Source organism: Pseudophryne corroboree, chromosome 6 (genome assembly GCF_028390025.1).
Source record: "Pseudophryne corroboree isolate aPseCor3 chromosome 6, aPseCor3.hap2, whole genome shotgun sequence".
NCBI classification, from domain to species: Eukaryota; Metazoa; Chordata; class Amphibia; order Anura; family Myobatrachidae; genus Pseudophryne; species Pseudophryne corroboree.
The window spans coordinates 54,971,435-54,996,125 of NC_086449.1; the positions used below are offsets into that span (position 1 = coordinate 54,971,435).

The 24,691-nt window shown below is 45.3% G+C and overlaps 1 protein-coding gene across 1 annotated transcript in view; it reads left to right on the forward strand.

Moving 5' to 3' along the window:
* The first annotated feature begins 629 nt into the window (after positions 1-629).
* Positions 630-24,691, forward strand: part of LOC134936110 (zinc finger protein 182-like) — a 104,159-nt gene continuing 80,097 nt past the window's right edge. The window contains exon 1 of the mRNA XM_063931022.1: positions 630-728. The gene's annotated coding sequence lies outside the window, so the exon portion shown is untranslated. The remainder of the gene's footprint in view (positions 729-24,691) is intronic.

The following is a 24,691-nucleotide window of genomic DNA, read 5'->3' on the forward strand; positions in this document are numbered from 1 at the left end:
TCATTCATTCAGATCTAGGATATATTATTTTAGCGTTCCCTTAATTTTTTTGAGCAGTGTATATATATATATATATATATATCACCTGATTTCAACACATGCTTGCCTACCTGACCCTCTCCATGAGGGAGAAAATTCTCTGTTCCTGGACTTTCCTGGTAATGTATGATTGCCATCACCTGTGGTGAAACACCTTTCTTATCAATTAACTAGCTCACCACAGGTGATGGCAATCACACATTACCAGGAATGTCCAGGAACAGAGCATTTTCTCCCTCATGGAGAGGGTCAGGTAGGCAAGTATGTTTGAACATGTATTAAAATCTTTGCACTTTATTATCTTTGAAGAAGTCTCCAGAGTGCCGCTGGTTGCTCTCCTATGAATGTATGTAATATATATATATATATATAAACATGTGTGTACATGTACATGTTATGTCTTAGAGGACATGCCTAGTCTTGTTATACATTGCATTATCCTGCTTTACTATGGGGCTGTCACCACTTCAGGAGCTGAAGGAGTTAATACAATCAGGAAGTGAGAGAGAGGCTCTGTGTGAGCTCAGAGTGGAGGACATGGATTAGGGGAAGGAGGGGGGAGGAGAAGTTTCCTGTGTGTGACTGTGTGTGGAGAGAGGAGCAGCTGGAGTGAGGACGCTGGTGCTGGGCTTATTTTTCGGTGTAGTTGGCGGGTTACAGGAGAGGAGGTGACGGTGACCGGCAGTGAGGTGAGCGATGTGCCTGGTGTGTGAGAGACGTCTGTGGGCACCAAACATGGTATGTGTGAACAGCCCCCCACACATGACCTAGGGACTAATTCAGACCTGATCACAAAAGCAAAATCTTTCTCTAATGGGCAAAACCATAGGCCTAACTCAGACTGGAATGCTGCAGCGATCGCAGTCTGAATCCCTATGTGGAGTGCGCTCGCGCACCATGGGAGCCCAGTGAGATGCTGACAGCGATTGCCTCTACTGTATAACATTGTGCACATTATACATATACACTAGGGCCCTCATTCCGAGTTGTTCGCTCGGTATTTTTCATCGCATCGCAGTGAAAATCCACTTAGTGCGCATGCGCAATGTTCGCACTGCGACTGCGCCAAGTATCTTTGCTATGAAGAAAGTAATTTTACTCACGGCTTTTTCATCGCTCCGGCGATCGTAATGTGATTGACAGGAAATGGGTGTTACTGGGCGGAAGCACGGCGTTTTAGGGGCGTGTGGCTGAAAACGCTACCGTTTCCGGAAAAAACGCAGGAGTGGCCGGAGAAACGGTGGGAGTGCCTGGGCGAACGCTGGGTGTGTTTATGACGTCAACCAGGACCGACAAGCACTGAACTGATCGCACAGGCAGAGTAAGTCTGAAGCTACTCTAAAACTGCAAAGTAGTTTGTAATCGCAATATTGCGAATACATCGGTCGCACTTTTAAGAAGCTAAGATACACTCCCAGTAGGCGTAGGCTTAGCGTGTGTAACTCTGCTACATTCGCATTGCGAGCGATCAACTCGGAATGAGGGCCTATATACTGTATAGAGATAGATGTTAGTGGTATATAGTCCCTAGTGTATCATGTATATAACCTAGGACAGCGTCCCTGCTGTATAATAACACTGCACATTATACATATACAGTATATATATATATATATATATATATATATATATATATAGATGTTATTGGTATATAGTCCCCAGCATATCATGTGTATAACCTAGGACAGAGTCCCTGCTGTATAATAACACTGCACATTATACATATACAGTATATATAGAGATAGATGTTATTGGTATATAGTCCCCAGTGTATCATGTGTATAACCTAGAACAGAGTCCCTGCTGTATAATAACACTGCACATTATACATATACAGTATATATAGAGATAGATGTTATTGGTATATAGTCCCTAGTGTATCATGTGTATAACCTAGGACAGTATCCCTGCTGTATAATAACACTGCACATTATGCATATACAGTATCATGGCCCTCATTCCGAGTTGATCGCTCGCAAGGCGAATGTAGCAGAGTTACACACGCTAAGCCTACGCCTACTGGGAGTGTATCTTAGCTTCTTAAAAGTGCGACCGATGTATTCGCAATATTGCGATCTCAAACCTCGTAGCAGTTTTAGAGTAGCTTCAGACTTACTCTGCCTGTGCGATCAGTTCAGTGCTTGTCGTTCCTGGTTGACGTCACAAACACACCCAGCGTTCGCCCAGACACTCCCACCGTTTCTCCGGCCACTCCTGCGTTTTTTCCGGAAACGGTAGCGTTTTCAGTCACACGCCCCTAAAACGCCGTGTTTCCGCCCAGTAACACCCATTTCCTGTCAATCACATTACGATCGCCGGAGCGATGAAAAAGCCGTGAGTAAAAATACTTTCTTCATAGTAAAGTTACTTGGCGCAGTCGCAGTGCGAACTTTGCGCATGCGTACTAAGCGGATTTTCACTGCGATGCGATGAAAAAGAACGAGCGAACAACTCGGAATGAGGGCCCATGTGTATAACCTAGGACAGAGTCCCTGCTGTATAATAACACTGTGCACATTATACATATACTGTATATATAGAGATAGATGTTATTGGTATATAGTCCCTAGCGTATCATGTGTATAACCTAGGACAGAGTCCCTGCTGTATAATAACACTGCACGTTATACATATACAGTATATATAGAGAGAGATGTTATTGGTATATAGTCCCTAGTGTATCATGTGTATAACCTAGGACAGAGTCCCTGCTGTATAATAACACTGTGCACATTATACATATACTGTATATATAGAGATAGATGTTATTGGTATATAGGGGGTGATTCGGAGTTGATCGCTCGCTAGCTGATTTTAGCAGCATTGCACATGCTAGGCCACCGCCCTCTGGGGGTGTATCTTAGCTTAGCAGAATTGCGAATGAAAGAATAGCAGTTCTGCTATTAAATATTTATCTGCAGTTTCTGAGTAGCTCCAGATCTACTCCTAGATTGCGATCGCTACAGTAAAGGTGGCCATCCACTACTCAGACTTGTCTGAACTGCAGATAGCATCAGATTTCTCTTGAACTCTCCCGGGAGCGTCCCGGGAATTGGATCAGACCCTGGGCTTAATTTTCATTACATTCACTTCAGATATATCTGATGCAATATATCATGTGCCAGATCGCATCAGATATATCTGATGCACACATGCTACATGTGATTGATCTGATGCTGCTGCTGCCGCTGTTCCCCCTCTTGGTGGGTGGGAGTGGTCAGGGAGATGCCAGTCAAGTGACGCTTCAGATGAATCTGATCAGATACATCTGAAGTAAAAAAAACAATCCGATTTGCACCTGTTTTCTTCAGATTCAGATAAATAGTTGGGGCAGCCTCAGAGATCTGTAGTTCAGACATATCTGACACGGGAGTGAGCATTGGATCTGAAGAGCCATCCAATGTGACACTTCTCTTCAGATATGACGGTCAGATGCATCGAAATCTGAAGAAAACTGCCCAAATCTGACTAGTGGATGGGGGCCTTAAGTTTAGTTCCTTGGTTTGACGTCACAAACACGCCCTGCGTTCGGCCAGCCACTCCCCCATTTCCCCAGCCACTCCTGCGTTTTTACCTGACACACCTGTGTTTTTTAGTACACTCCCGGAAAACGCTCAGTTACCTCCCAGAAATGGCCCTTTCCTGTCAATCACTCACCGATCAGCAGTGCGACTGAAAAGCGCAGCTGTGACCTGTGTAAAATTGCTTCGTTTGTTGTGAAATTACGTTGCACGTGCGCACTGCGGCCCATGCGCATGCACAGAAATGCCAATTTTAGCCTAATCGCTGTGTGCGAAAAAACGTCAGCGAGCGATTAACTTGGAATGACCACCATAGTCCCTAGTGTATCATGTGTATAACCTAGGGCAGAGTCCCTGCTGTATAGTAACATACCTCCCAACTTTCCAGTTGTCCAAGGAGGGACACATGCTCCCGAAAAGGGGCGTGATATACGAAAAGGGGCGTGGCTTCGAGGGAAGACCCGCGATTGATAGAGTTAATAATTAGCCACTATGGCCCTCATTCCGAGTTGTTCGCTCGCAAGGCGATTTTAGCAGAGTTACACACGCTAAGCCGCCGCCTACTGGGAGTGAATATTAGCTTCTTAAATGTGCGACCGATGTATGCGCATTATTGCGATCACAAACGAGTTAGCAGTTTTTGAGTAGCTTCAGACTTACTCTGCCTGTGCGATCAGTTCAGTGCTTTTCGGTCCCGGCTGACGTCATAAACACACCCAGCGTTCGCCCAAGCACTCCCACCGTTTCTCCGGACACGCCTGCGTTTTTTCCGGAAACGGTAGCGTTTCCAGCCACACGCCCCTAAAACGCCGTACATCCGCCCAGTAACACCCATTTCCTGTCAATCACAATGCGATCGCCGGAGCGACGAAAAAGCCGTGAGTAAAAATACTTTCTTCATAGTAAAGTTACTTGGCGCATGCGCAGTGCGAACATTACGCATGCGCACTAAGAGAATTCTCTCTGCGATGCGATGAAAATCTCCGAGCGAACAACTCGGAATGAGGGCCTATATTGGGTTATAATAATTAAATGCTTTATATATAAGAAAGTAATGTGTTTAAATAAAGCTTGGACATATTCTAAACGAAGGTATATGAAGTATAAGATAAGAAATCTTCATACTGGTTTTTAGAGAAAAACTAACATCTGGTATTCATTATATATTGTCCACGAAGACAGGAAATGGCTGTATGCAGTCTATGGAAAGAATGTAGGAACAATAAACAGTATGTGCTAAAGAAATGCTAACGTAGCAGAAAAGAATTGGCAATGTATGAGATGATTATGCTATAGGATTTACTGGATATTGGCCCTCACTCCGAGTTGTTCGCTCGGTAAATTTCATCGCATCGCAGCGATTTTTCGCTTAGTGCGCATGCGCAATGTTCGCACTGCGCCAAGTAAATTTGCTATGAAGTTAGGATTTTTACTCACGGCTTTTTCTTCGCTCAGGCGATCGTAATGTGATAGACAGGAAATATGTGTTACTGGGCGGAAACACCCCGTTTTATGGGCGTGTGGGGAAAAACGCTTCCGTTTCCGGAAAAAACGCAGGAGTGGCTGGAGAAACACGGGAGTGTCTGGGCGAACGCTGGGAGTGTTTGTGACGTCAAACCAGGAACGACAAGCACTGAACTGATCGCAGATGCTGAGTAAGTCTGAAGCTACTCAGAAACTGCTACGAGGTGTGTAATCGCAATATTGCGAATACGTCGTTTGCAATTTTAAGATGCTAAGATTCACTCCCAGTAGGCGGTGGCTTAGCATGAGCAACTCTGCTAAAATCGGCTTGCGAGCGAAAAACTCGGAATGACCACCCTGTGCAATGTATGTTACGAAATGAATGGAAAATAACTGTGCCCCCTCCTTTGGAGAAAGAAATGTAAGCTGGACAATTAAAACCAGATGTATACTGTATGCCTATAAATATGTGTTTTTTAACTCGGTAAAGCAGAATACTTGTGAGACATATCCTGTGTGTTTGTTTCATTAAGTGTTCTCCCAACGTGTTGGCCCCTGCTTCAAAGAGGTGACTTGATAATTGAAGGACTTTTCTTTAGTGACCAGACTGCGCTAATGAGGCTAGCGCTATCACGATCGCGAGCCACGCCCCCATTTTCGTCACTCTCTCCCTCTGTCTCCAGTGAACAGACGCTGTGGGCATGCGCACAGCGTCTATTCTCCGCTGCTCTGCTCTGCTAAGCAGGGCAGCGAGACACAGAGACTCCCAACTGCCCCCCCCCCACCGCGGGACACTGCGGCCCGCGGGTGGGACAGCGGGACAGTCCCCAAAAAATGGGACTGTCCCGCGAAAATCAGGACAGTTGGGAGGTATGTAGTAACACTGCAATTTATACATATACAGTATAAATAGAGATAGATGTTATTGGTATATAGTCCCTAGCGTATCATGTGTATAACCTAGGACAGAGTCCCTGCTGTATAATAACACTGCACATTATACATATACAGTATATGTAGAGATAGATGTTATTGGTATTAGTCCCTAGTGTATCATGTGTATAGCCTAGGACAGAGTCCCTGCTGTATAATAACACTGCACATTATACATATACAGTATATGTAGAGATAGATGTTATTGGTATTAGTCCCTAGTGTATCATGTGTATAACCTAGGACAGAGTCCCTGCTGTATAATAACACTGCACATTATACATATACAGTATTTATAGAGAAAGATGTTATTGGTGTATAGTCCCTAGTGTATCATGTATATAACCTAGGACAGCGTCCCTGCTGTATAATAACACTGCACATTATACATATACAGTATATCTAGAGATAGATGTTATTGGTATATAGTCCCTAGTGTATCATGTGTATAACCTAGGACAGTATCCCTGCTGTATAATAACACTGCACATTATACATATACAGTATATATAGAGATATATGTTATTGGTATATAGTCCCCAGTGTATCATGTGTATATCCTAGGGCAGAGTCCCTGCTGTATAGTAACACTGCACATTATACATGTACAGTACATATAGAGATAGATGTTATTGGTATATAGTAGAGATGTGCACCGGAAATTATTCGGGTTTTGGTTTTGGATTCGGTTCCGCCAGCGTGTTTTGGATTCGGACACGTTTTGGCAAAACCTCCCTGAAATTTATTTTGTCGGATTTGGGTGTGTTTTGGAATTGTTTTTTTTTTTTTCAAAAACAGCTTAAATCATAGAATTTGGGTGGAATTTTGATCCTATAGTATTATTAACCTCAATAACCATAATTTCCACTCATTTCCAGTCTATTCTGAACACCTCACAATATTATTTTTAGTCCTAAAATTTGCACCAAGGTCGCTGGATGACTAAGCTAAGCGACCCAAGTGGGTTGCACAAACACCTGGCCCATCTAGGAGTGGCACTGCAGTGTCAGACAGGATGGCACTTCAAAAAATTTGGCCCCAAACAGCACATGATGCAAACATAAAAAAAAGAGATGGAATTGTCCTCCCACCCACCCTTATGTTTTATAAACAGGACATGCACACTTTAACAAACCCATCATTTTAGCCACAGGGTCTGCCACATGACTGTGGCTGAAATGACTGGTTGGTTTGGGCCCCCATCAAAAAAAGAAGCAATCAATCTCTCCTTGCTCAAACTGGCTCTACAGAGGCAAGATGTCCACCTCATCATCATCCTCCAATTCCTCACCCCTTTCACTGTGTACATCCCCCTCCTCACAGAGTATTAATTTGTCCCCACTGGAATCCACCATCTCGGGTCCCTGTGTACTTTCTGGAGGCAATTGATGGTGAATGTCTCCACAGAGGAATTGATTATAATTCATTTTGATGAACATCATCTTCTCCACATTTTCTGGAAGTAACCTCGTACGCTGATTGCTGACAAGGTGACCAGCTGCACTAAACACTCTTTCGTTGTACACACTGGAGGGGGGGCAACTTAGGTAAAATAAAGCCAGTTTGTGCAAGGGCCTCCAAATTGCCTCTTTTTCCTGCCAGTATACGTACGGACTGTCTGACGTGCCTACTTAGATGCTGTCACTCATATTATCCTCCATCATTCTTTCAATGGTGACAGAATCATATGCAGTGACAGTAGACGACATGTCAGTAATCGTTGGCAGGTCCTTCAGTCCGGACCAGATGTCAGCACTCACTCCAGACTGCCCTGCATCACCACAAGCGGGTGGGCTGGGAATTCTTAGCCTTTTCCTCGCAGCCCCCGTTTTGGGAGAATGTGAAGGAGGAGCTGTTGATGAGTCACGTTGCGCTTGAGTTGACAAGTGTCTCACCAGCAGGTCTTTGAACATGTGCAGACTGTAGTCCTCTGATTTCAACAGATTGACCACCCATGAATCCTGGTTAAGAAAATTAAGGGTTCCATCCACAAGTCCCACATGCCTAGCGGAATCGCTCCGTTTTAGCTATTCCTTCAATCTCTCCAGCTGCTTCTGCAAAAGCCTGATGAGGGGAATGACCTGACTCAGGCTGGCAGTGTCTGAACTGACTTCACGTGTGGCAAGTTCAAAGGGTTGCAGAACCTTGCACAACAATTAAATTATTCTCCACTGCGCTTGAGACAGGTGCATGCCCCCTCCTTTGCCTATATCGTGGGCAGATGTATAGGCTTGAATGGCCTTTTGCTGATCCTCCATCCTCTGAAGCATATAGAGGTTGAATTCCACTTCGTTACCACCTGTTTGCTGGTGCTCCAGTCTTCTGTACGCGGTGGCTGAATGCCGAAAGTGGCCCGCAATTCTTCGGGCCACCGACAGCATCTCTTGCACGTCCCTGTCGTTTTTTACAAAATTCTGCACCACCAAATTCAATGTATGTGCAAAACATGGGACGTGCTGGAATTTGCCCACATGTAATGCACGCACAATATTGGTGGCGTTGTCCGATGTCCGTTGTCACAAATACCCAGGAGAGTCCAATTGGGGTAAGCCATTCTGCGATGATGTACTTCAGTTTCCATCAGAGGTTGTCAGCTGTGTGCCTCTTATGTAAAGCGGTGATACAAAGCGTAGCCTGCCTAGGAACAGGTTGGCATTTGTGAGATGCTGCTACTGGTGCCGCCGCTGCTGTTCTTGCAGCGGGTGGCAATACATCTACCCAGTGGGCTGTCACAGTCATATAGTCCTGAGTCTGCCCTGCTCCACTTGTCTACATGTCCGTGGTTAAGTGGACATTGGGTACAACTGCATTTTTTAGGACACTGGTGAGTCTTTTTCTGACGTCTGTGTACATTCTCGGTATCGCCTGCCTAGAGAAGTGAAATCTAGATGGTATTTGGTACCGGGTACACACTACCTCAAGAAATTCTCTAAGTCCCTGTGAATTAACGGTGGACACCGGACACACGTCTAACCACCAACACAGCTGCAAATGCCCGAGTTATCCGCTTTGCAGCAGGATGACTGCTGTGATATTTCATCTTCCTCGCAAAGGACTGTTGGACAGTCAATTCCTTACTGGAAGTAGTACAAGTGGTCTTCTGACTTCCCCTCTGGGATGACGATCGACTCCCAGCAGCAACAACAGCACCGCCAGCAGCAGTAGGCGTTACACTCAAGGATCCATCGGAGGAATCCCAGTTAGGAGAGGACTCGTCAGACTTGCCAGTGACATGGCCTGCAGGACTATTGGTGTTCCTGTCTAAGGAGGAAATTGACACTGAGGGAGTTGGTGGTGTGGTTTGTAGGAGCTTGGGCACAAGAGGAAGGGATTTAGTTGTCAGTGGACTGCTTCCGCTGCCACCCAAAGTTTTTTAACTTGTCAATGACTTTTGATGAATGCACTCCAGGTGACGTATAAGGGAGGATGTACCTAGGTGGTTAACATCCTTACCCCTACTTATTACCGCTTGACAAAGGCAACACACGGCTAAACACCTGTTGTCCGCATCTCTGTTAAAATAATTCCACACTGAAGAGGTGATTTTTTATTTTTTTATTTGACCAGGCATGTCAATGGCCATATTCATCCCACGGACAACAGGTGTCTCCCCGGGTGCCTGACTTAAACAAACCACCTCACCATTAGAATCCTTCTTGTCAATTTCCTCCTCAGCGACAGCAACACCCATATCCTCATCCTGGTGTACTTCAACAGTGACTTCTTCAATTTGACTATCAGTAACTGGACTGTGGGTGCTCCTTCCAGGGGATGTGCAAATGGTGGAAGGAGCCACCTCTTCCCGTCCAGTGTTGGGAAGGTCAGGCATCGCAACCAACACAATTGGACTCTCCTTGGGGATTTGTGATTTAGAAGAACGCACAGTTTTTTGCTGTGCTTTTGCCATCTTAACTCTTTTCAGTTTTCTAGCGGGAGGATGAGTGCTTCCATCCTCATGTGAAGCTGAACCACTAGCCATGAACATAGGCCAGGGCCTCAGCCGTTCCTTGCCACTCCGTAACGTAAATGGCATATTGGCAAGTTTACGCTTCTCCTCAGACACTTTTAATTTAGATTTTTGGGTCATTTTACTGAACTTTAGTTTTTTGGATTTTACATGCTCTCTATTATGTAACCCTAATTGGTGAAATGTGAGGTAGGGGTTACTAAATCGTTACTTTCTTTCTTGTGCCTCCACCCAAATTTATAGTAGATATTGATATATCAATAAAGGGTAAACTTGGGAAAAACCCTCTAACTTTCTTTTGTTATGTTATTTCTTACAGTTTTCACCGTACCCTATCTTTATTCAATTTTCTCTTATAACCATTACCTCAGGTAAGTAAACACCACAAGTTAGGTTCCTTTTAGTATAATTTATATTAGGTATAAATTAGGTTGTTGCAACATATTCTTACATCACATGAATACACTAAATAAATATATCTTAACTATATATCCACACCATTTACTATTTAATGGTCAGTGCATCAGTGCACGAGGGTCCTGGGAAAAATGGTGGCTTCTTACGAAGCGATTCCATTCGGAAGATTCCATGCAAGAACGTTTCAGTGGGATCTACTGGACAAATGGTCCGAATCGCATCTTCAGATGCATCAGCGGATAACCCTGTCGCCAAGGACAAGGGTGTCTCTTCTGTGGTGGCTGCAGAGTGCTCATCTACTAGAGGGCCGCAGATTTGGCATTCAGGATTGGATCCTGGTGACCACGGATGCCAGCCTGAGAGGCTGGGGAGCAGTCACACAGGGAAGGAATTTCCAGGGCTTGTGGTCAAGTATGGAAACATGTCTTCATATAAACATTCTGGAACTAAGGGCCATTTACAATGCCCTAAGTCAAGCAAAACCTCTGCTTCAGGGTCAGGCGGTGTTGATCCAATCGGACAACATCACGTCAGTCGCCCACGTAAACAGACAGGGCGGCACGAGAAGCAGGAGGGCAATGGCAGAAGCTGCAAGGATTTTTCGCTGGGCGGAAAATCATGTGATAGCACTGTCAGCAGTGTTCATTCCGGGAGTGGACAACTGGGAAGCAGACTTCCTCAGCAGACACGACCTTCACCCGGGAGAGTGGGGACTTCACCCAGAAGTCTTCCACCTGATTGTAAACCGTTGGGAAAAACCAAAGGTGGACATGATGGCGTCCCGTCTAAACAAAAAACTGGACAGATCTGCCTCTCATACCAAAAGTACTGAGAATCATAAGAAGGAGAGGAGTAAGAACTATACTCGTGGTTCCGGATTGGCCAAGAAGGACTTGGTACCCGGAACGTCAAGAGATGCTCACGGACGAACCGTGGCCTCTACCTCTAAGAAAGGACATGCTACAGCAGGGGCCTTGTCTGTTCCAAGACTTACCGCGGCTGCGTTTGACGGCATGGCGGTAGAACGCCGGATCCTGAAGGAAAAAAGGCATTCCAGAAGAAGTCATCCCTACCCTGGTCAAAGCCAGGAAGGACGTAACCGCAAAACATTATCACCGCATTTGGCGTAAATATGTTGCGTGGTGTGAGGCCTAGAAGGCCCCTACAGAGGAATTTCAACTGGGTCGTTTCCTTCATTTCCTGCAAACAGGACTGTCTATGGGCCTAAAATTAGGGTCCATTAAGGTTAAAATTTCGGCCCTGTCGATTTTCTTCCAGAAAGAACTGGCTTCAGTACCTGAAGTTCAGACATTTGTAAAAGGGGTGCTGCATATACAGCCTCCTTTTGTGCCTCCAGTGGCACCTTGGGATCTCAATGTTGTGTTGAGTTTCCTAAAGTCACATTGGTTTGAACCACTTACCACTGTGGACTTAAAATATCTCACATGGAAGGTGACGATGCTGTTAGCCTTGGCTTCAGCCAGGCGTGTGTCAGAATTGGCGGCTTTATCATATAAAAGCCCTTACTTAATTTTTCATTCTGACAGGGCAGAATTGAGGACTCGTCCTCAATTTCTACCTAAGGTGGTTTCTGCATTTCACATGAACCAACCTATTGTGGTACCTGCGGCTACTAGGGACTTAGAGGACTCTAAGTTGCTTGACGTTGTCAGGGCCTTGAAAATATATGTTTCCAGGATGGCTGGAGTCAGAAAATCTAACTCGCTGTTTATCCTGTATGCACCCAACAAACTGGGTGCTCCTGCTTCAAAGCAGACGATTGCTCGTTGGATTTGTAGTACAATTCAGCATGCACATTCTGTGGCAGGCTTGCCACAGCCAAAATCAGTAAAAGCCCATTCCACAAGGAAAGTGGGCTCATCTTGGGCGGCTGCCCGAGGGGTCTCGGCTTTACAACTTTGCCGAGCAGCTACTTGGTCAGGGGCAAACACGTTTGCTAAATTCTACAAATTTGATACCCTGGCTGAGGAGGACCTGGAGTTCTCTCATTCGGTGCTGCAGAGTCATCCGCACTCTCCCGCCCATTTGGGAGCTTTGGTATAATCCCCATGGTCCTTACGGAGTCCCAGCATCCACTAGGACGTCAGAGAAAATAAGATTTTACTTACCGATAAATCTATTTCTCGTAGTCCGTAGTGGATGCTGGGCGCCCATCCCAAGTGCGGATTGTCTGCAATACTTGTATATAGTTATTGTTACAAAAATTCGGGTTATTATTGTTGTGAGCCATCTTTTCAGAGGCTCCTTTGCGTTTATCATACTGTTAACTGGGTTCAGATCACGAGTTGTACGGTGTGATTGGTGTGGCTGGTAGGAGTCTTACCCGGGATTCAATATCCTTCCTTATTATGTACGCTCGTCCGGGCACAGTATCCTAACTGAGGCTTGGAGGAGGGTCATAGGGGGAGGAGCCAGTGCACACCACCTGATCCTAAAGCTTTTATTATTGTGCCCTGTCTCCTGCGGAGCCGCTATTCCCCATGGTCCTTACGGAGTCCCAGCATCCACTACGGACTACGAGAAATAGATTTATCGGTAAGTAAAATCTTATTTTTCTTTTCAGGTATCTGTGGAATCTACATGGAGAAGAGGACCGATGTCGGCGTGTGAACATAGGTAAGTATGTGTGTGTCGACGTATGAAATAAAGTTTTACTGTCGACGGTGTGTGTGTCCTGTTTTGATTTGGGTATTTTTTTCCCAGTAGTACTACAGGTACCAGCGGGCCCGTTTTTCTCCCACATGCTGGTACTTGTGGTTTTCCAAGTACCAGCTTGCGGGGGAGGCTTGCTGGGACTTGTAGTACTACTGGAAAAAACAATATCTTTTTATTATCACAAAAGGCTATCAGCCCCCCCATCCGCTGCCCATTGGATGGGGGGGGACAGCCTCGGACTTCACCCCTGGCCCTTGGGTGGCTGGGGGGGGGACCCCTTGATTGAAGGGGTCCCCACTCCCCCAGGGTACCCCGGCCAGGGGTGACTAGTTGGATATTTGATGCCACGGCCGCAGGGCACGGCATAAAAGTGACCCCCGGCTGTGGCATTATCTGTCCAGCTAGTGGAGCCCGATGCTGGTGTTAAAAATACGGGGGACCCCTACTCTTTTTGTCCCCCGTATTTTTGGCACCAGGCGCAGAGCCCGGTGCTGGCTTTAAAAATACGGGGGATCCCCTGTCAATTTTTCCCCCGCATTTTTAGAACCAGGACCAGCTCGAAGAGCCCGAGGCTGGTTATGCTTTGGAGGGGGGACCCCACGCCATTTTTTTTTTATGATTTTACCGTTCCAGCATAAAAAAATAAAATAAAAAATAAATATATTTTAAAAAATATATAAATAATATTTGTGCCTCCAAAAAAAAAAAAAAAGTACCTAATCCCTTCTAATATAAATAGATCTGCTATTCCCCCCCCAAAAAACACAAAAAAAAACATGTTTACATTTTTTTTATTTGTTTTCACCCTCCAAAGTGTGGCGGATTGAAAATGACGAATTTGCTGTCTAAAAGCACTGCTGTCAAATTTCCAAACTTGAATTGAATATGCTTTGGTCGAATTGCAGCACTTGTATCATTGCAGAAAAGTCGAATTTGCAAAAATTCGAATTTCAAAAAGTCGAATTTTGAAAGTCCGTTTTTTTGGTCGGAAAGCACTGAATTGCATAGGCGATTTTTTTTTTTTGGTCGAAAATGACCCGAAATTCGACAATTTCGGGAATTCGACCGCAATTGCATATACCCCATACAGTATATATAGAGATAGATGTTATTGGTATATAGTCCCTAGTGTATCCTGTGTATAACCTAGGACAGAGTCCCTGCTGTATAATAACACTGCACATTATACATATACAGTATATATAGAGATAGATGTTATGGGTATATGGGCCCTCATTCCGAGTTGATCGCTCGCAAGGCGAATTTAGCAGAGTTACACACGCTAAGCCGCCGCCTACTGGGAGTGAATCTTAGCTTCTTAAAATTGCGACCGATGTATGCGCAATATTGCGATCACAAACGAGTTAGCAGTTTTAGAGTAGCTTCAGACTTACTCTGCCTGTGCGATCAGTTCAGTGCTTTTCGTTCCTGGCTGACGTCACAAACACACCCAGCGTTCGTCCAGGCACTCCCACCGTTTCCCCGGCCACTCCTGCGTTTTTTCCGGAAACGGTAGCGTTTTCAGCCACACGCCCCTAAAACGCTGTGTTTCCGCCCAGTAACACCCATTTCCTGTCAATCACAATGCGATCTCCGGAGCGATGAAAAAGCCGTGAGTAAACTTACTTTCTTCATAGTAAAGTTACTTGGCGCAGTCGCAGTGCGAACATTGCGCATGCGCACTAAGAGAATTCTCACTGCGATGCGATGAAAATCTCCGAGCGAACAACTCGGAATGAGGGCCATAGTCCCTAGTATATCATGTGTATAACCTAGGATATAGTCCCTGCTGTATAATAACACTGCACATTATACATATACAGTATATACAGAGATAGATGTTAGTGGTATATTGTCCATAGCGTATCATGTTTATAACCTAGGGTAGCGGCCCTGCTGTATAATAACACAGTGCACATTATACATATACATTATATATAGAGATAGATGTTAGTGGTATATAGTCCCTAGTGTATCATGTGTATAACCTAGGACAGTATCCCTGCTGTATAATAACACTGCACATTATACATATACAGTATATAGAGATAGATGTTATTGGTATATAGTCCCTAGTGTGTCATGTATATAACCTAGGACAGAGTCCCTGCTGTATAATAACACTGCACATTATGCATATACAGTCTATATAGAGATAGATGTTATTGGTATATAGTCCCTAGTGTATCATGTATATAACTAGGGCAGCGTCCCTGCTGTATAATAACACTGCACATTATACATATACAGTATATATAGAGATAGATGTTATTGGTATATAGTCCCTAGTGTATCATGTGTATAGCCTAGGACAACGTCCCTGCTGTATAATAACACTGCACATTATACATATACAGTATATATATATATATAGATATTATTCGTATATAGTCCCCAGCGTATCATGTGTATAACCTAGGGCAGCGTCCCTGCTGTATAATAACACTGCACATCATACATATACAGTATATATAGAGATAGATGTTATTGGTATATAGTCCCTAGCGTATCATGTGTATAACCTAGGACAGCGTCCCTGCTGTATAATAACTAGTGATGAGCGCCGGAAATTTTTCGGGTTTTGTGTTTTGGTTTTGGGTTCGGTTCCGCGGCCGTGTTTTGGGTTCGACCGCGTTTTGGCAAAACCTCACCGGTTTTTTTTTGTCGGATTCGGGTGTGTTTTGGATTCGGGTGTTTTTTTCAAAAAACACTAAAAAACAGCTTAAATCATAGAATTTGGGGGTAATTTTAATCCCAAAGTATTATTAACCTCAAAAAACATAATTTCCACTCATTTTCAGCCTATTCTGAACACCTCACACCTCACAATATTATTTTTAGTCCTAAAATTTGCACCGAGGTCGCTGTGTGAGTAAGATTAGCGACCCTAGTGGCCGACACAAACACCGTGCCCATCTAGGAGTGGCACTGCAGTGTCACGCAGGATGTCCCTTCCAAAAAACCCTCCCCAAACAGCACATGACGCAAAGAAAAAAAGAGGCGCAATGAGGTAGCTGACTGTGTGAGAAAGATAAGCGACCCTAGTGGCCGACACAAACACCGTGCCCATCTAGGAGTGGCACTGCAGTGTCACGCAGGATGTCCCTTCCAAAAAACCCTCCCCAAACAGCACATGACGCAAAGAAAAAAAGAGGCGCAATGAGGTAGCTGACTGTGTGAGAAAGATAAGCGACCCTAGTGGCCGACACAAACACCGGGCCCATCTAGGAGTGGCACTGCAGTGTCACGCAGGATGTCCCTTCCAAAAAACCCTCCCCAAACAGCACATGACGCAAAGAAAAAAAGAGGCGCAATGAGGTAGCTGACTGTGTGAGAAAGATAAGCGACCCTAGTGGCCGACACAAACACCGGGCCCATCTAGGAGTGGCACTGCAGTGTCACGCAGGATGTCCCTTCCAAAAAACCCTCCCCAAACAGCACATGACGCAAAGAAAAAAAGAGGCGCAATGAGGTAGCTGACTGTGTGAGAAAGATAAGCGACCCTAGTGGCCGACACAAACACCGGGCCCATCTAGGAGTGGCACTGCAGTGTCACGCAGGATGTCCCTTCCAAAAAACCCTCCCCAAACAGCACATGACGCAAAGAAAAAAAGAGGCGCAATGAGGTAGCTGACTGTGTGAGAAAGATAAGCGACCCTAGTGGCCGACACAAACACCGGGCCCATCTAGGAGTGGCACTGCAGTGTCACGCAGGATGTCCCTTCCAAAAAACCCTCCCCAAACAGCACATGACGCAAAGAAAAAAAGAGGCGCAATGAGGTAGCTGACTGTGTGAGAAAGATAAGCGACCCTAGTGGCCGACACAAACACCGGGCCCATCTAGGAGTGGCACTGCAGTGTCACGCAGGATGTCCCTTCCAAAAAACCCTCCCCAAACAGCACATGACGCAAAGAAAAAAAGAGGCACAATGAGGTAGCTGACTGTGTGTGTGAGAAAGATAAGCGACCCTAGTGGCCGACACAAACACCGTGCCCATCTAGGAGTGGCACTGCAGTGTCACGCAGGATGTCCCTTCCAAAAAACCCTCCCCAAACAGCACATGACGCAAAGAAAAATAAAAGAAAAAAGAGGTGCAAGATGGAATTGTCCTTGGGCCCTTCCCACCCACCCTTATGTTGTAACTATAAACAAAACAGGACATGCACACTTTAACCAACCCATCATTTCAGTGACAGGGTCTGCCACACGACTGTGACTGAAATGACGGGTTGGTTTGGACCCCCACCCAAAAAGAAGCAATTAATCTCTCCTTGCACAAACTGGCTCTACAGAGGCAAGATGTCCACCTCATCATCATCCTCCGATATATCACCGTGTACATCCCCCTCCTCACAGATTATCAATTCGTCCCCACTGGAATCCACCATGTCAGCTCCCTGTGTACTTTGTGGAGGCAATTGCTGCTGGTCAATGTCTCCGCGGAGGAATTGATTATAATTCATTTTAATGAACATCATCTTCTCCACATTTTCTGGATGTAACCTCGTACGCCGATTGCTGACAAGGTGAGCGGCGGCACTAAACACTCTTTCGGAGTACACACTTGTGGGAGGGCAACTTAGGTAGAATAAAGCCAGTTTGTGCAAGGGCCTCCAAATTGCCTCTTTTTCCTGCCAGTATAAGTACGGACTGTGTGACGTGCCTACTTGGATGCGGTCACTCATATAATCCTCCACCATTCTATCAATGGTGATAGAATCATATGCAGTGACAGTAGACGACATGTCCGTAATGGTTGTCAGGTCCTTCAGTCCGGACCAGATGTCAGCATCAGCAGTCGCTCCAGACTGCCCTGCATCACCGCCAGCGGGTGGGCTCGGAATTCTGAGCCTTTTCCTCGCACCCCCAGTTGCGGGAGAATGTGAAGGAGGAGATGTTGACAGGTCGCGTTCCGCTTGACTTGACAATTTTCTCACCAGCAGGTCTTTGAAACCCAGCAGACTTGTGTGCGCCGGAAAGAGAGATCCAAGGTAGGTTTTAAATCTAGGATCGAGCACGGTGGCCAAAATGTAGTGCTCTGATTTCAACAGATTGACCACCCGTGAATCCTTGTTAAGCGAATTAAGGGCTCCATCCACAAGTCCCACATGCCTAGCGGAATCGCTCTGTCTTAGCTCCTCCTTCAATGTCTCCAGCTTCTTCTGCAAAAGCCTGATGAGGGGAATGACCTGACTCAGGCTGGCAGTGTCTGAACTGACTTCACGTGTGGCAAGTTCAAAGGGCATCAGAACTTTGCACAACGTTGAAATCATTCTCCACTGCGCTTGAGACAGGTGCATTCCACCTCCTATATCGTGGTCAGTTGTATAGGCTTGAATGGCCTTTTGCTGCTCCTCCAACCTCTGAAGCATATAGAGGGTTGAATTCCACCTCGTTACCACCTCCTGCTTCAGATGATGGCAGGGCAGGTTCAGGCGTTTTTGGTGGTGCTCCAGTCTTCTGTACGTGCTGCCTGTACGCCGAAAGTGTCCCGCAATTTTTCTGGCCACCGCCAGCATCTCTTGCACGCCCCTGTCGTTTTTTAAAAAATTCTGCACCACCAAATTCAAGGTATGTGCAAAACATGGGACGTGCTGGAATTTGCCCAGATGTAATGCACGCACAATATTGCTGGCGTTGTCCGATGCCACAAATCCACAGGAGAGTCCAATTGGGGTAAGCCATTCCGCGATGATCTTCCTCAGTTGCCGTAAGAGGTTTTCAGCTGTGTGCGTATTCTGGAAACCGGTGATACAAAGCGTAGCCTGCCTAGGAACGAGTTGGCGTTTGCGAGATGCTGCTACTGGTGCCGCCGCTGCTGTTCTTGCGGCGGGAGTCCATACATCTACCCAGTGGGCTGTCACAGTCATATAGTCCTGACCCTGCCCTGCTCCACTTGTCCACATGTCCGTGGTTAAGTGGACATTGGGTACAGCTGCATTTTTTAGGACACTGGTGACTCTTTTTCTGAGGTCTGTGTACATTTTCGGTATCGCAACCCTAGAGAAATGGAACCTAGATGGTATTTGGTACCGGGGACACAGTACCTCCAACAAGTCTCTAGTTGGCTCTGCAGTAATGATGGATACCGGAACCACGTTTCTCACCACCCAGGATGTCAAGGCCTCAGTTATCCGCTTTGCAGTAGGATGACTGCTGTGATATTTAATCTTCCTCGCAAATGACTGTTGGACAGTCAATTGCTTGGTGGAAGTAGTAAAAGTGGTCTTACGACTTCCCCTCTGGGATGACCATCGACTCCCAGCAGCAACAACAGCAGCGCCAGCAGCAGTAGGCGTTACACGCAAGGATGCATCGGAGGAATCCCAGGCAGGAGAGGACTCGTCAGAATTGCCAGTGACATGGCCTGCAGGACTATTGGCATTCCTGGGGAAGGAGGAAATTGACACTGAGGGAGTTGGTGGGGTGGTTTGCGTGAGCTTGGTTACAAGAGGAAGGGATTTACTGGTCAGTGGAGTGCTTCCGCTGTCACCCAAAGTTTTTGAACTTGTCACTGACTTATTATGAATGCGCTGCAGGTGACGTATAAGGGAGGATGTTCCGAGGTGGTTAACGTCCTTACCCCTACTTATTACAGCTTGACAAAGGGAGCACACGGCTTGACACCTGTTGTCCGCATTTCTGGTGAAATACCTCCACACCGAAGAGCTGATTTTTTTGGTATTTTCTCCTGGCATGTCAACGGCCATATTCCTCCCACGGACAACAGGTGTCTCCCCGGGTGCCTGACTTAAACAAACCACCTCACCATCAGAATCCTCCTGGTCAATTTCCTCCCCAGCGCCAGCAACACCCATATCCTCCGCATCCTGGTGGACTTCAACACTGACATCTTCAATCTCACTATCAGGAACTGGACTGCGGGTGCTCCTTCCAGCACTTGCAGGGGGCGTGCAAATGGTGAAAGGCGCATGCTCTTCACATCCAGTGTTGGGAAGGTCAGGCATCGCAACCGACACAATTGGACTCTCCTTGTGGATTTGGGATTTCGAAGAACGCACAGTTCTTTGCTGTGCTTTTGCCAGCTTGAGTCGTTTCATTTTTCTAGCGAGAGGCTGAGTGCTTCCATCCTCATGTGAAGCTGAACCACTAGCCATGAACATAGGCCAGGGCCTCAGCCGTTCCTTGCCACTCCGTGTGGTAAATGGCATATTGGCAAGTTTACGCTTCTCCTCCGACAATTTTATTTTAGGTTTTGGAGTCTTTTTTTTCCTGATATTTGGTGTTTTGGATTTGACATGCTCTGTACTATGACATTGGGCATCGGCCTTGGCAGACGACGTTGCTGGCATTTCATCGTCTCGGCCATGACTAGTGGCAGCAGCTTCAGCACGAGGTGGAAGTGGATCTTGATCTTTCCCTAATTTTGGAACCTCAACTTTTTTGTTCTCCATATTTTATAGGCAGAACTAAAAGGCACCTCAGGTAAACAATGGAGATGGATGGATTGGATACTAGTATACTATATATACAATTATGGACGGACTGCCACGGTTAGGTGGTATAAAAAAACCACGGTATAAAAAAACCACGGTTAAACCACGGTATAAAAAAACCACGGTATAAAAAAACCACGGTATAAAAAAACCGCACTGTACACTGGTTGATAAAGAGATAGTAGTATACTCGTAACAATTAGGATGACACTATGACGGTATAAAGAATGAAAAAAAAACCACGGTTAGGTGGTAGGTATATAATAAATAATACAATTCTGGTCGGACGGACTGCCTGCCGTGTGCCGACACAGAGGTAGCCACAGCCGTGAACTACCGCACTGTACACTGGTTGATAAAGAGATAGTAGTATACTCGTAACAATTAGGATGACACTATGACGGTATAAAGAATGAAAAAAAAACCACGGTTAGGTGGTAGGTATATAATAAATAATACAATTCTGGTCGGACGGACTGCCTGCCGTGTGCCGACACAGAGGTAGCCACAGCCGTGAACTACCGCACTGTACACTGGTTGATAAAGAGATAGTAGTATACTCGTAACAATTAGGATGACACTATGACGGTATAAAGAATGAAAAAAAAACCACGGTTAGGTGGTAGGTATATAATAAATAATACAATTCTGGTCGGACGGACTGCCTGCCGTGTGCCGACACAGAGGTAGCCACAGCCGTGAACTACCGCACTGTACACTGGTTGATAAAGAGATAGTAGTATACTCGTAACAATTAGGATGACACTATGACGGTATAAAGAATGAAAAAAAAACCACGGTTAGGTGGTAGGTATATAATAAATAATACAATTCTGGTCGGACGGACTGCCTGCCGTGTGCCGACACAGAGGTAGCCACAGCCGTGAACTACCGCACTGTACACTGGTTGATAAAGAGATAGTAGTATACTCGTAACAATTAGGATGACACTATGACGGTATAAAGAATGAAAAAAAAACCACGGTTAGGTGGTAGGTATATAATAAATAATACAATTCTGGTCGGACGGACTGCCTGCCGTGTGCCGACACAGAGGTAGCCACAGCCGTGAACTACCGCACTGTACACTGGTTGATAAAGAGATAGTAGTATACTCGTAACAATTAGGATGACACTATGACGGTATAAAGAATGAAAAAAAAACCACGGTTAGGTGGTAGGTATATAATAAATAATACAATTCTGGTCGGACGGACTGCCTGCCGTGTGCCGACACAGAGGTAGCCACAGCCGTGAACTACCGCACTGTACACTGGTTGATAAAGAGATAGTAGTATACTCGTAACAATTAGGATGACACTATGACGGTATAAAGAATGAAAAAAAAACCACGGTTAGGTGGTAGGTATATAATAAATAATACAATTCTGGTCGGACGGACTGCCTGCCGTGTGCCGACACAGAGGTAGCCACAGCCGTGAACTACCGCACTGTACACTGGTTGATAAAGAGATAGTAGTATACTCGTAACAATTAGGATGACACTATGACGGTATAAAGAATGAAAAAAAAACCACGGTTAGGTGGTAGGTATATAATAAATAATACAATTCTGGTCGGACGGACTGCCTGCCGTGTGCCGACACAGAGGTAGCCACAGCCGTGAACTACCGCACTGTACACTGGTTGATAAAGAGATAGTAGTATACTCGTAACAATTAGGATGACACTATGACGGTATAAAGAATGAAAAAAAAACCACGGTTAGGTGGTAGGTATATAATAAATAATACAATTCTGGTCGGACGGACTGCCTGCCGTGTGCCGACACAGAGGTAGCCACAGCCGTGAACTACCGCACTGTACACTGGTTGATAAAGAGATAGTAGTATACTCGTAACAATTAGGATGACACTATGACGGTATAAAGAATGAAAAAAAAACCACGGTTAGGTGGTAGGTATATAATAAATAATACAATTCTGGTCGGACGGACTGCCTGCCGTGTGCCGACACAGAGGTAGCCACAGCCGTGAACTACCGCACTGTACACTGGTTGATAAAGAGATAGTAGTATACTCGTAACAATTAGGATGACACTATGACGGTATAAAGAATGAAAAAAAAACCACGGTTAGGTGGTAGGTATATAATAAATAATACAATTCTGGTCGGACGGACTGCCTGCCGTGTGCCGACACAGAGGTAGCCACAGCCGTGAACTACCGCACTGTACTGTGTCTGCTGCTAATATAGACTGGTTGATATTTAAAGAGATATTAGTAGTATACAACAATACTATACTGGTGGTCAGGCACTGGTCACCACTCCTGCAGCAAAAGTGTGCACTGTTAATTAATATAATTGTACTCCTGGCTCCTGCTAACAACCTGCAGTGCTCCCCAGTCTCCCCCACAATTAATTATAAGCTTTTAATTTATACATTGATGACTGTGCAGCACACTGGGCTGAGCTGAGTGCACACAGACTGAGTCACACTGTGTGACTGACTGTGCTGTGTATCGTTTTTTTTTTCAGGCAGAGAACGGATATAGCAGAGAGAAGTGAACGGATATATTATATTAAATAAAAGTTAGCAACTGCACTGGTCACTGACTGTGGTAAACTAACTCTGTCTGCGACTCTGCACAATCTCTCTCTATCTAATCTATCTATCTCTATTCTAATGGAGAGGACGCCAGACACGTCCTCTCCCTATCAATCTCAATGCACGAGTGAAAATGGCGGCGACGCGCGGCTCCTTATATAGAATCCGAGTCTCGCGAGAATCCGACAGCGTCATGATGACGTTCGGGCGCGCTCGGGTTAACCGAGCAAGGCGGGAAGATCCGAGTCGCTCGGACCCGTGAAAAAAAAAGTGAAGTTCGTGCGGGTTCGGATTCAAAGAAACCGAACCCGCTCATCTCTAATAATAACACTGCACATTATACATATACAGTATATATATACAGATAGATGTTATTGGTATATAGTCCCTAGTGTATCATGTATATAACCTAGGACAGCGTCCCTGCTGTATAATAACACTGCACATTATACATATACAGTATATATAGAGATAGATGTTATTGTTATATAGTCCCTAGTGTATCATGTGTATAACCTAGGACAGTATCCCTGCTGTATAATAACACTGCACATTATACATATACAGTATATATAGAGATAGATGTTATTGGTATATAGTCACCAGCGTATCATGTGTATATCCTAGGACAGAGTCCCTGCTGTGTAATAACACTGCACATTATACATATACAGTATAGTATATATAGAGATAGATGTTATTGGTATATAGTCCCTAGTGTATCATGTGTATAACCTAGGGCAGAGTTCCTGCTGTATAATAACACTGCACATTATACATATACAGTATATATAGAGATAGATGTTATTGGTATATAGTCCCTAGTGTATCATGTGTATAACCTAGGACAGAGTCCCTGCTGTATAATAACACTGCACAATATACATATACAGTATATATAGAGATAGATGTTATTGGTATATAGTCCCTAGTGTATCATGTATATAACCTAGGGCAGCGTCCCTGCTGTATAATAACACTGCACATCATACATATAGGGGATCATACCGACCCGTTCGCACGCAGCGGTTCTTTGCTGCGGTGTGAATGGGTCGGAAATGTGCATGTGCACACACATCGTTGCCTGGTGGCAATTGTCGACAGGGAACGCCGCCGACAGCAACAAATGTGATCGCAAGAAGATGTCCAGCTGTTTTTGGGGAGTGGAAAGAAGAACGCAGGCGTGCCCAGTTGAACGGAGGGCGGATGTCTGACGTCGGGACCGGGACCTTCATCGCTGGATCTGTCGCACAGGGTAAGTAGCTGCAGGGCTACTCTTGTTTTGAGTGAAACTTTTTCACATAGCAGGGCGGCACAAGCGTTTGCAGACCTGCTAAGCTAAAATACACTCACACATAGGCAGCGTCTAGTTGATCGCACGAGCAGCAAAAAGTTGCTACATGCGATCAAATCGGAATGACTCCCATACAGTATATATAAAGATAGATGTTATTGGTATATAGTCCCTAGTGTGCAAAGTATAGGGATGTGGCTTCATAGGGTAGGGGCATGGCTTCACGGGGAAGGGGTGTGGCCGTAGCTGTGCACCTGTAGTAGCGCTGCTTGCAAACACAAAAAAAAACAAATAAAACAATAATTACCAGCTCTGCTCATGCTTCTGGACCGCTGCTGTGCTGCCCTCCATCT